Raw genomic sequence first — 13,110 nt, 5'->3', positions numbered from 1 at the left:
TGAGGATTACATTTGGAAGCAGTGTTGTTAAATCCACTTCAAACGTTTTAATATTTTGGGACCAACGATCTGTTCGCTAATTGGCAATTTAGAATTATCGTTGAGAAAATCCCTTGTCAAGGATCTGTTAATTGAGCTTTCAAACGTACTTCAGCTGAAGTGAGATTTAGACGGCGATATTTCTGACATTTTGCACAGATTATACGTCCATATAGAATTTCCAAGTTCTTTTGACGTTTTGGTTTACACTGGAGGGCATGCGCAAGAGGAACAGGACAATCTACTGATGAATAAATTTCTGGACAGATAAATTTGTTGTGAACGAAAAAATATATATATACGAGCTAAGTGTCCTAGAAATGGGAGCAGAGTAAAAGGGCCAAAAGTTAATAAATCAAGAGTGATGTTTATGAAAATCGGTAGAGGGGAAGCACTCCAATGCAACATCAGAGCAGTCGGAGTGAACCACACTGGAAATCACAACACAGAAGAAAGAAGAATACGGAGCAGATTAAATTCCTGAAACAGAAACCTCCACACTCGTGAGAGCCTAATGGAAATCAACCTGATGCCTCCCCACATCAAAATCCCTCACTTATAATGCAGGAGAACGTCCGGTACTAACACATGAAGGAGGGAATCGGACTGTGAATAAATAAATAAAGACAAAAAGATCATAACCTGTGTAATCAAGGTACTGCGGATGATTTTTGGACGAACATACGAGAAGGTAGAATGAAGAATGAAGCATAGCTGGGATATCAGAGAAATGTTTTTAAATCCTGGTACTGTGGTGGAGTTTAAGATAAAGGGACTGGGATGGATAGGCCATGTTATGAGAAAGTAAGAGAATACCATGTTCAAGAAAGTGTGGTGTGGTGTGGTGTGGTGTGGTGTGGTGTGGCGTGGTGTGGTGTGGTGTGGTGTGGTGTGGTGTGGTGTGGTGTGGTGTGGTGTGGTGTGGTGTGGTGTGGTGTGGTGTGGTGTGGTGTGGTGTGGTGTGGTGTGGTGTGGTGTGGTGTGGTGTGGTGTGGTGTGGTGTGGTGTGGTGTGGTGTGGTGTGGTGTGGTGTGGTGTGGTTTACCAGAGGGAAGGAAGCTGCCAGGAAGAACTAAAACAAGGTGATGTGATATGAGGAGGATGGACCTGACGAGGGGTGGTGTAGCACACTGAAATAAATGACGGCAGTGTGTTAATGATGAGGCCATATACCAACTAGGGTGTAAATAATTAACTAACCGGAAGAGTTGGCCGTGCGGTAAGGGGCGCGCAGCTGTGAGCTTGCATCCGGGAGATAGTGGGTTCGAATCCCACTGTCGGCAGCCCTGAAGATGGTTTTCCGTGGTTTCCCATTTTCACACTGGGCAAATGCTGGGGCTGGACCCTAATTAAGACCACGGCCATGTTCTTCTCCATCCTAGACTATTCCTCTCCCATATTCGCCATAAAAGACCTGTCTGTGTCGGTGCAACGTAAAGCCGCTAGCAAAAAGAGTAATTAAGTACTATATCCGACTGAAAACGAAGAACGTTTTCTTAATATCATACTATGACGTAATTAGAAGCCTCCGTGGCTCAGGAGGCAGTGCGCCTGCCTCTCACCGCTGGATTCCGTGGTTCAAATCCCAGTCACTCCATATGAAATTTGTGCTGGGCAAAGCTCAGGCAGGACAGGTTCATCAATAAGATTGTCACTTGAAACGATATCTTGTCGTACCAAGCGAGTTGGCCGTGTGGTTAGGGGCGCGCAGCTGTGAGCTTGCATTCGGGAGATAGTGGGTTTGAACCTCTACTCACGGCAGCCCTGAAGATGGTTTTTCGTGGTTTCCCATTTTCACACCAGACAAAATGCTGGGGCTATACCTTAATTAAGGCCACGGCAGCTTCCTATCCCATCATCGCCATGAAACCTATCTCTGTCAGTGCGACGTAAAGCAACTTGTGGTAATTCAATTTGTGATTCATTTCATTGTATTCAGCGGTAATTCCCCGTCATCTAGTTTTATAAGATATTCAGAAAACTGGCGTTCCGCCGAGTCAACGTGCATGATTTCTTCGAGTGTAAAGATCTTGAATAGTCACCATGGAGAACATATTTTATTGGAAAGATTTTAAAACGCATTTCTGTTTGTTCGTCACTACGCAGGAAGACACTGACGATAGTCTCCTCCCACTAACATCACTTTGCCGCATATTTGGACTTCCAACACTTCCTAAGAGTTGATCCATGAAATTCAATCCGTATTTTGGAAGCATTGCAGCTCCATCTATAAACAAAAATATATGTTTCTGCTAATTACCTGGATTTGGACGATCCTGGTTTAATACTGAAACCTGACTTTGAGTCTAACGGTTTTATGAAAAGTATGACCATTATGTAGTAGTATGAATGCGTTACCGGTAAATGCCATACAATATTACGTTAAGATGTCTCTCGGTAAGTTTGTAATAGAGAGTTTTATAGATAAATGACTTTCCAGTGACACCTGGACCATAAATAAAAACACATTTTATTTCAAATCTCTTCCTTCTGTTGCTTCATTGTTTTATTTGTATGCAATAATCTGGTAATACTCGCGTATTCTGTAGACTGTCCGTTTCACCAAACTGCATGTATAAAATTTTCTGCCAGGTTTCTTTTAAATGTTTCCTAGAGCCGCTTAGGATTTTCAGGATATCCAACGGTTAATATTTGCGTAAAAAGGCTTCGCATCGTAGGGGGCAATTTATGTAGGACAGATTCTTATAATACTCAAAGCTGTTGTTGACCGTCGTAGGATAAGCTACGAGCTAACCAATCTTGTTTATATGTCTCATATCGGTCATCGTTTACAATTCGATGGTCTTCAAAACTTGTTGCGTGTTTTACATGATAACGCAACATTCACAAGTTTTATAGTTCCAATTGTGCAATGTAATTTGCATTGTGAATGCTACTAATGACTTGCAGCTGGCGAACTATCTGCGCGCATTCGATCAATCTTCCAATCCACCGTAAATATTTAGGTTTCTGCCAGTAATAACAATACGGCACAGCTTCAAAATGTCAAATTCATCGATTAACCTCTTCTTGTTTGATTTTTGTATTGTGCCTAAAGGAAGCTCTTAATGTTGAACCTCTTTGACCAGTAGTGGCTACTTTCAAGGTTTGCGATTCAGTATGACTTGGTAAGTGTATGTTCAAGCGATGAACGCTGTGACTTTGCTTTTGAATTTCAAACGAAAATAATCGCCTATGTCTTTCTGGTGGTGCGATACACCGTCCTTCAATATATGCGTTCACTTTATTGTAAACTAGCATAATCGGTCACTTTCATGTGGTCAAAGCCTAGGGTGGGACTGAGGCAGTACAGTACAGTGAAAGTAACACATTTATTCTATCCCATACCACAAAACACAGTGCACTATGAACACTACATTTCGCCAGTAAAGACATGAGATATAAGTATCCTCTTAAAATATTTATATTCCTTCTTCATTTATTTTCACACATCCCCTTAAATGTATTTTCTGAAAACAAAAGAATTTTCTTTATTTTTAAGGAGATTCCAAATATCAATTTTCACACATATAACATTCAGTTTGTTACATATATGTAGCCTCATAAATAGAATTCAAATCAGCCCTTCTTCACTATTCAACCGCCATTAATTGGAATTTCATTTCCGAAAAAACATACAAGTTGTATTTAAAGGAGATTCCGAATACCAATGTTTACGTCTGTAATATCCTCAGTATCCAAATTGAACTCATTCTCCACACCTTTTCACCTTCACCATCCCAGTTAAGTGGATTTTCCGAAAACAAAATACATGTCTCTTTGTTTTTAAAGAATATTCCAAATACCAGTTTTCACTTGTGTAACATGTTATTTTTTGAGGTATTCCAAAAATATACTCATTTTCAAAATTCGCTCGCTTTTCCACGTCTTTTCACTCACGGCAAGTGGATTTTCCGAAAACAAAAGAATAATTTCTTTATTTTAAAATAAGATTCCAAGTACTAAATTTTACGTCTTTAAAATCTTCAGTTTTTCAGATATACGTATACCCATTAAAGGATTCTACCGATTTTTCAGTTCTTTTCACCCCTTTTAAGTGGATTTTTCGAAAACAAAATCAAAGTGTTTTGTTATTCCTAAATGGCATTCCAAATAACAGTTTTTACTACTGTAATACTCATTTTAAACATTCATCGCCGTTTTCACTTTTTTTAACCCCTTAAGTGGATTTTTGGATTTTCCGAAAACAAGAAATATGCGTTTCTTTCCTTATAAAGGAAAATCCATGCACCAATTTTTACGTCTGCAACATCTTCAGTTTTTGGGATATAAGTATCGTCATAAAAAGGATTCTACCCACTTTTTTACTTCTTTTTACCCCCCGTAAGTGAATTTTCCGAAAGCAAAGAAATACGTGTTTATCTATTTTTAAAGGAGATTCCAAATACCAGTTTGCACGTTTTTAATATTTTCATTTTTTGGGATATAGATGAACTCAATTTAAATATTCTCCCACATTTTCACTCGTCAGCAACGGAATATCCAAGAATCCTTCCTTCGTGAGTACCTACATTGTAATATAAATGTATCTCCAAAATTTAATTTCTTTATGTCCAGTAATTTAGGCTCAGCGATGATGAATGTTAGTCAGTCAGTCAGTCAGTCAGTCAGGACGTGTTATTTTACATAGATTACTGTTCTTTTTTCTCCAACAACTTAAATTGCTGCACACATCTCTTATATATATATACTAGTGCGTAAGCCTGTCTTCGATATTGGAAATTAATATCTATGAAATGAAATGTCGTATGGCTTTTAGTGCCGGGATATCCCAGGAGGGTTCGGCTCGCCAGATGCAGGTCTTTCTATTTGTCGTCCGTAGGCGACCTGCGCGTCGTGATGAGGATGAAATGATGATGAAGACAACACATACACACAGCCCCCGTGCCATTGGAATTAACCAATTAAGGTTAAAATCCCCGACTCAGCCGGGAATCGAACCCGTGACCCTCTGAACCGAAGGCCAGTACGCTGACCGTTCAGCCAACGAGTCGGACATTAATATCTATAAAAGCAAAGCAAAGTCATCTCCGTACAGGCCATGAAGGCACTTGGAGGAATGGAAGGTAAGAGCTTCCACTATCCGTAACCTCGGCACTTGATGGGGTAGAGTGGTTAGCTCTATGCTCGGACGCCTTTGCTCCCAGGAATTAGCCTGGTACTCATTTTTGGTGTAGGCTGGGTGAAACGCAGGGCCATGTGCACCTCCGGAAGTGGAAATCTCGTTTGTAAAATTTAACAACTTCCTGACGGGGGATCGAACCCACGTCCTTCCGGGCGAGCCGAGCACGCCTTTACCGCCTCCGCCAGGCAGCCCCTAATTAATATCTATAAAGTAACTGGATATTCTAAATGGACTAATATATCTTACGCATAAAAGTTACATTTTCCAGATTTTATATGGCATTCTAAAAGATTCAAAACAGGTATTGTAGTATTTCCTTACACACCATATTGAGTGCAGTTATAGCTCGGAGTTATACTTTGACGTTTATGGATCTGCGTACTCTTGAGAAAGCTGCGTACAACTGTCCAAAATGAATCATTGCCAACAGCGTCATATGCCCTCACTCCATATGAGCACTGAGAAGAGGTTTGGAATTTAATCCAGGCTTTTGGCACGCATTCCAGTGATTAGAAATTCCAAAACACCACCACCTGCCTGCCTGCCGGCCAACATTCTTTTGTTAAAGTTATTTTAAGCTAACGGGACATGAACTTGACGCTTCAACGAACATAGCCACCAGGTGGGTTGCGCTACCTCGTGCTTATCGATGGACATACCCAAAATCGCAAAATAAAAAAAATAAAAAAAATAAAAAAATTATTCACATCACTGAATGATAGTAATTTTTTATTGAGCAGTTCAAGTGTAATGGTCATCTATGCATTGTTATTGTAATCTATAACTGGTACCAGTTTAAAGATCTCAAATATACCTGTGAAAGGCAACAGAAGCCAGGATGTACGCAGTTCGACATCATACTGATAGATATAGCTGTGTACCTACGTCATTGTGGTGAATATGCCCGAACGACTCCGCTGATAAAAACTTTTCTCACTAAATGTACCTCATCCTAAGGATGTATTTTAAAAGGCTCTCTATGACAGTTACAGTCAGTTTAGAAACCATGGTTGGGGAGTTTAGGGAGAGGAAGGAAAACACCGTTTACTTTTTGTGCCTGCCCGGCAAATAATGCATGACGCCAAGCGCGATAATGCTCTCACCATGACACTGATGTTCATTGTCGTTAAAGCGCTGCAGGTAACATGTGGCGTAAATCGGAAACACTGAAGACGTTTAGTGCATGTACTATGTATAAGTTCAATTCTTTGGCGCTAGATGATAGTCATACCTTTTCCGGCATGTGTTACGGGAATCTGGTCGGTTTAGATTGCTAATAGAAAATACATATTACATAATAAGATAGTAATGATCGTAATATCTATTTCTTTTGTATCGGGCACCATACAAGCCACGTCTCTGCAAAGAAGCTATAAGTGTGTTTTAGTTGGTTATTTAGATGAATTTGCACAAAAATAAGTCCACGTAAGTGTGATAACATGGAAGTGATAATACGGGGTGGATACAGAGTGGGTCTCGTCCCACTAGTGGTCATGGCTGGTCCATATTCCGACAGCTCTGCACTCCGACCGGCCAACCGAGCAAAGAATGGATGGTCACGCCTGTACCGTGGCTCTACGACTCTGTATTCGGGAGACTGTGAAGGGCTGGTCCCCGCCGTCGGCTGTCCTGAGAATGGTTTTCCGTGGTTTTCCATTCTTCTGCACTAAGGCGAATGCCGGGACAGTTCCTAGTATGGGCCACGGCCGCCATCCTGCTGACCTCCTCAGCACATCTACTTCTCCGATACAAATGTCCTGGCCTGAGGGACGGCGTCACGGTCTAGGAGGCCCGCCTCCCCCTTCAGGGGAAGAATGAAAACAGTGAGGAGTAGTAGTAGTATGCGAATATATGACGTGTCCAATATATATATTTTAAATTAAAGGGTTAAACAGAATGGTACTTTTATAATCCTCAATGGATACCCAATAAAAGAAACTGTTAACTTGGAAGTGATAATACGAGGTGGATGCAAATTGGGTTTCGGGCAACTAGTCGCCACGGCTGGTCCGTGGTCAGACAGCACTGCAGAGGAGGGATGGCCACGGCTCTAGCGTGGCTCTACAAGTCTGTATTCGGGAGACGGAGAGGGGTTGGTCTCCACCTTCGGCTGTCCTGAGAATGGTTTTCCGTGGTTTTCCATTTTCCAGACTTTAAACTAAACTGACTCTTTTCTACCAACTAACTTTTGACTATTTAGTGGGCCGCTGACGTAGATGAGAGCCCCTTTTAAACAACAAATAATCTTATTTATTTTGTATCCTTCATTAGTCATTCATACTATTGGAAACAAATAAATAATCCCTCCCGTCAGCGAAGAAAATCTTGAACGTTAGGAACGGTCAGGCTAAGTTCGGTTCTGTTTTACAGTATTCTTGTTGCCACAACAGTTCGACGTAGTAACCCTGGCTGTTCCAATTCAACGAATAAGAGTTATAGCGATGCGGGAATATATTGGGCGGGCTTACTGTGAGACGCGCTAATTCACCAGAGGAGAGATCAGATACGGAAGCTTATTCTGGCGAAGGTTCAAGCAGGGGATTAATGAATCTTACTTTTTCTTGGAACAAGATAAAACTCCTTCGCATTTAGGACGATTCTCCGATAATAAACTGCAATATTTCGTTTCTCACTACTTTAGAGCAATCAGACGTAAGGAAAGGGAACAAAAGAAATAAAGAAAACGGAAAACAGTAAATCCAGAAAATAGACAGATCAGCCGAAAAATATTGAAAGATTGTTACACAGTTACTACTAACACAGCAAAGAAAAATGTCATTTCCATCTCCATTTTCAATTATACAATGTGGTGACTTAATTAAAAACATTACTTGTCTTAGCGATGCCTCTGCACTAAGCTATATGCAAAAATCCCACTGAAGTTTAAGGAAGAATTTCAATGATCAAAGCACAGGAGAAAATAAATGGGGCCTGATATTATTATTGGATACCTTTCTACAACACTTGCAGGCTGTCTCTAGGAAAAAGAGTACCTTAACCAATACATATTATTTAACTAAAGTGTTTTAATACTTAAATGAAAACCGGGTAGCTTCAAGATGGTTGTTGTGGTCTGTAGATGTGGTTTCTGACGATGGCTATCGACCCATTTAATGCGACTGTCACAATTAATTGGAGAAGGTCAGCACTTAGTCCAAATATTTTCCTGAAGTCCACGAGTAATCAGGGAATAGACGCTCGAGCACCGAAGATGAGGCCATAGATGCTTATGGTCTCAAGCTTGTACTTGTCTTTGTAATGTGACTTCATAGATTTGTATTTTTTTCAAGGTCAACTTCTTCAAGTTGGTCTTAATTTGTCTTAAACAGGATAGTCGGGTCGATTATATAGTCTACTGTTAATAAAGGGGTTTACCTGGTCTAATGTGTTCTTGAAATTGAAGGAACAAAATACCTAGCTCAAAGTTTTACTTTATTTAACCCATGGCGAAAATTACCAATCAATCATTTTAAACCCACCAAAATAAATCCAAATGTGACGGATTGTACTACCAGCCGTATAATATATTATTTCTTTCTTATAGACTTACTTATCATTTATATTACTTTAATTGTCAATACATTTGTATTGCCCATAAACAAACGATTTCAATGTGCCTTGTACCATAGAAAATATGTTTCCCACTGTGTGAAATAGTTCTTACGCTTCAGTACTGATTTTCTTCCAGGTCACGATTTTGAACCTCCGGCTTGAGTCTCTCTTCGTGTTTGGTGGGAATTTTTACTTTTTTAGGGTTGTGAATATTTCAGATTCTCTTGAATTGGTACCAAGTTTTAAGTGTCTATTTACATTTTCACGCTTGCTATTACAGATCGCTTAGTATATACATTTATATACCGGGTGGTACAGCTGCCCCTATTCACGCAGTTTTATGCAACCCGCAGATTATAGTCGAACCTAAAAATATTGACCTTGACTACTCACTACAATGTCTGCTCTTACAACGCTTTCCATAATTCGTTTATTCGTGTCAAGCAAATCAGCATTAATGATAAAATACCGATTGATGGTAAAGAATCGTGAAAATTATGTGTCGCAGAAACGTCCTGTACAGAGAATATTATTGGTGAATGACTAGAAGTAGCAGCAACACAACAGCGCTAACCAGCAACCCGTGATAGCCGAGCTTGCTAAAAGTTAGAGGAGAGTACCGGTGTTCGTTAGTAGGCGGTTCGAGTCCTGAGTACGACGAATATTTTTATTGCGTTGTTGATGTTCGTGAGAGTCGTGTTGTTGACGACAAATCTAAATCATGATCAGTTCTCATACTGCAGGTACTCAGCTATGTTTGTTTTTTAAGGAGCTCTTAAAAGAGCTATTTGCAATAAAGTGAGATTGTACCGACAGCGGTGCGATGGGCTTATGCATGGCCATTCGATTAATGAAGCAAATGTTCAAAATGACCACCTGCTTCGTTAATGCACATCTGAGCACGATGGAGGAGAGACATTCTTGCTTGCTGCAACATATGTGGTGGAATCTGCCTGCAGGCTTCCGTGATGAGCCGCCGTAAATGATTCGGGCTCTCAGGCTCCTGCTCATAGACTCTTTCCTTTAAATAACCCCAGAGGAAAAAGTCGAGTGGAGTAAGGTCAGGTGATCTAGCCGGCCATGTGACCGGACCCCCTCGTCCAATCCATCGTCCAGGATATGTCCTATGCAAGTGGTTCCGTACTGCCAACGACCAGTGTGGGGAGCTCCATCCTGCTGGAACCACATCCGTAACCGTGTCATAAGGGGCACATCCTCCAATAAGAGTGGGAGGTACTCACGAAGAAACTCTAGATAGCGACGTCCCGTGAGGTTTCCTTCGAAGAAATATGGTCCAATTATCTTGTCACCTAGTATCCCGCACCACACGTTGACGCCCCATTGTACCTGAAATCGAGCTCCCCTGATCCAGTGAGGATTTTCAGTAATGGAAGTTGTGACGATTAAGAGTTCCGTTGTTGTGAAATCTGGATTCATCACTAAAGAGAATGTCCATTAAGAAATTTGCATCAGCTTCAACTCTTTGTAATATCCATTGCGAAAATTCTATCCGTTTTGGAAAGTCATCTCCGTGAAGTTCCTGGTGCAGCTGTTGATGGAAAGGGTGGAATTTATGGCGGTGCAATATTCGCAGTACAGATACATGACTGATGTTCAGTTCATTTCCTATGGCCCGTGAGCTTGTGTGCGGGTTGTATGCAATTGCATTTTGAACAGCTTCGTCGTTATTTCCAGACGTCACTGGAGCATCCCGAACGGGGGGTAATCTATGAAATGACCCCGTTGCACGCAACCGTCTTTCAACACGTCGAAATGTATCTGCAGTTGGCAGCCTTCGTCCAGGAAATCGTTCTTGATACAAGCGTCTGGCTTCCCGTGCATTTTGCCTTGCTTCTCCATAAAGTAGTACCATATTCACATAATCATCCCGTGAATACATAATGTTTGCTTTCGTGCTAACCGTACAGTACGTGCTCACACGTTGCTGCTAGGATTACGATATGCTGTTTCATGTGCCCTACGTATGAAGTGTAGACCGCTGTTAGTTGGTCTTCGAGTCGAACGTGCGCAGTTGCTTGGTTGAATGGGTGGGTCAGAATGTTGGCAACACGTGCACTGCGCTTCATTCCCTGTAGTCGTTTGCCATATGGAAGTCGCATGTTATTATTCCTTTCGTATGTATGCTTTCTTTGTAAAGGTGGCAAATTACTTTTGAGACTTAAGAACGTTAAATATTTATTACGAATGGCCTTACAAGTATAATATAAAAATAAAATTGGAATGCTCGTAACTAGATTCGAACTCAAAATGCCTGCCAACATATCGTATGCTCGCTGCGATTGGTGCCATGTAGCCACTGCAGGCGACAAAGAATTGGTCTCGTAGCTCTGTACTAATGGAATTACCTAGGCTATCGCTTCGATACTGATCGTTGATGTTAAAAGTTCTCAACTCGAATGTGCAAACACCACAGTGAACTAAAGAATCGCGTCTCTCTTACGCCCAAATAGTTGCAACCATTTTCTACGCGTTACTTGGTTGAATGAGTCCAGCGTTGTGTTTCAGGTGGTATTCACAATCGGTGCGTATGTGGCGATATTTATGATACCTGTTTATTATAACTTCCGTAGAAGAATATCGGAGACTTCAGAAAGGTCTTTGTAAACGATGCCTAGGCGAATACGAAATTACATTAAAGAATGCATGTCTCAAGAATGGTTGGAACCCTTCCTGCTTCAAGTAACCTATCGAGGTACGTCTTCCATACGTAAATCCGCGCAGCTATTTGCAACGTACAAGCGCCATCCTTGTAACTCTGTATTCACGAGGAGAGCGGAAGTTCCCCCTTCGACAAGTTACTGATGAGTTACAGCCTTATGGTCCCGTTTTATGCCTTTTTTGATCGCTCTAACGGTAGTAATTACATGGCGTAAGCTATCACATCTGCTGTACAGCATTTGCGTGCCACAGATTATAAACTACAGTGCAAAACACGTTTCCATCAATTTCGATGTGATGAGACTGTACAAAATGGTGGTGCATTGACATGTCTGTAATTGGTCTTACCCTATCACGTTTTCTATGATACCAAAAGAAAATGGCCTCTTGGACCAATCAGGTGCGCAATTCTCTACCGACAGCTATAGGCGTGTTTATGGTTTGTACAGTATAGTAACATTTCGTAAAAATTAGTAGAGTATTGGACACCGCTCCACATAAAATGGTACAGTGTTTTTGAGATGGACCTCACTTACTGCCTCTTGTACCATTTTTCCATTGTGCGGAGAAGTCTACATCGGGTTAACTGCACATAACATTGCTGTAAGGTGTTGCGCAAGATGGGACTAAGAGGCATTTACGTCCTAGCTGGTTGCATATATTCGGGAAAAAATAGGGGCAGCTGTACCACCCGGTATAACGTATAATTATACAATAATTGGCAAATGTCAAATAATGTAATGTTTACATTTTCGTACGTAATTTCACACTCAAAATAGTCTTGCACATCAGGAGACACCACATTCCGAATACATCTCATTGAACAATTTACTGATTAACTTCACGACATTTCAAGCAAAGCTCATCGGATTGAAGAATGAAGGAGAAGAACACCTCGAGGACTACGGCCAGCAAAGGAACAGACAGCGGTGAGTTACCACATTGTGCAAAATAAACCTGAAGAAATGAAGTTACACTGGTGACGAACAATGTGAGACAAGAGATGATCTGTGTCCTCCTGAGTGAACCATGCATTTAGGAGGCCTTGTTTGGTGCTAATGAAAGGGCAATTAAGACTGCTAATCACTGGAAATCCGTATTCAATGTACACATGTTTATATATAACTGTTCAGTGTTTTGTGTTTAGTATTTAGGACACGGATAAATAAATACATTTGAGGAGTGTCTGTTCAAAAGTCTCTATTTCCACCATAAGAAAGTTGTGAAAAAACGCAAGGAAATGTATGATAAAATGCACATAGATCGTACCCATGATCCGGTATTGTACTAACTTTTAAGGAATTACATCTTTCTGATCTGTATTGCTCATGACATTCGATAGTATTCAACAACTGCAATGCATATAGACGAAATGCAAAAATATGTTGTGACGTAGAAATTCCACGTTTTGAAGATATATCCCTCATTTATGGGCCTATGCATTTTTTATCAGTTCTGCTACAAAACCACTGTTGTTAAGATAAAATGTTACTGGGCCTCAGTCATTTCATAGCAAGAATATCGTCTATTTCTTTGTATGATTCAAGATTTTAGAATATATTTCACTGTTTAGCACAGATCATATGTGTGACGACCAAGAGTAGTCTGTTTCCAAGTTGACTGTCCAGATGCTTTCGGACCGATGACCTAGATGTTAGGCCCCTTTAGACAAAAAGCATCATCATCACAAGTCA

The sequence above is a fragment of the Anabrus simplex genome, chromosome 8, assembly GCF_040414725.1.
Source record: "Anabrus simplex isolate iqAnaSimp1 chromosome 8, ASM4041472v1, whole genome shotgun sequence".
Taxonomy (NCBI): Eukaryota; Metazoa; Arthropoda; class Insecta; order Orthoptera; family Tettigoniidae; genus Anabrus; species Anabrus simplex.
This window is presented reverse-complemented; position numbering follows the sequence as displayed.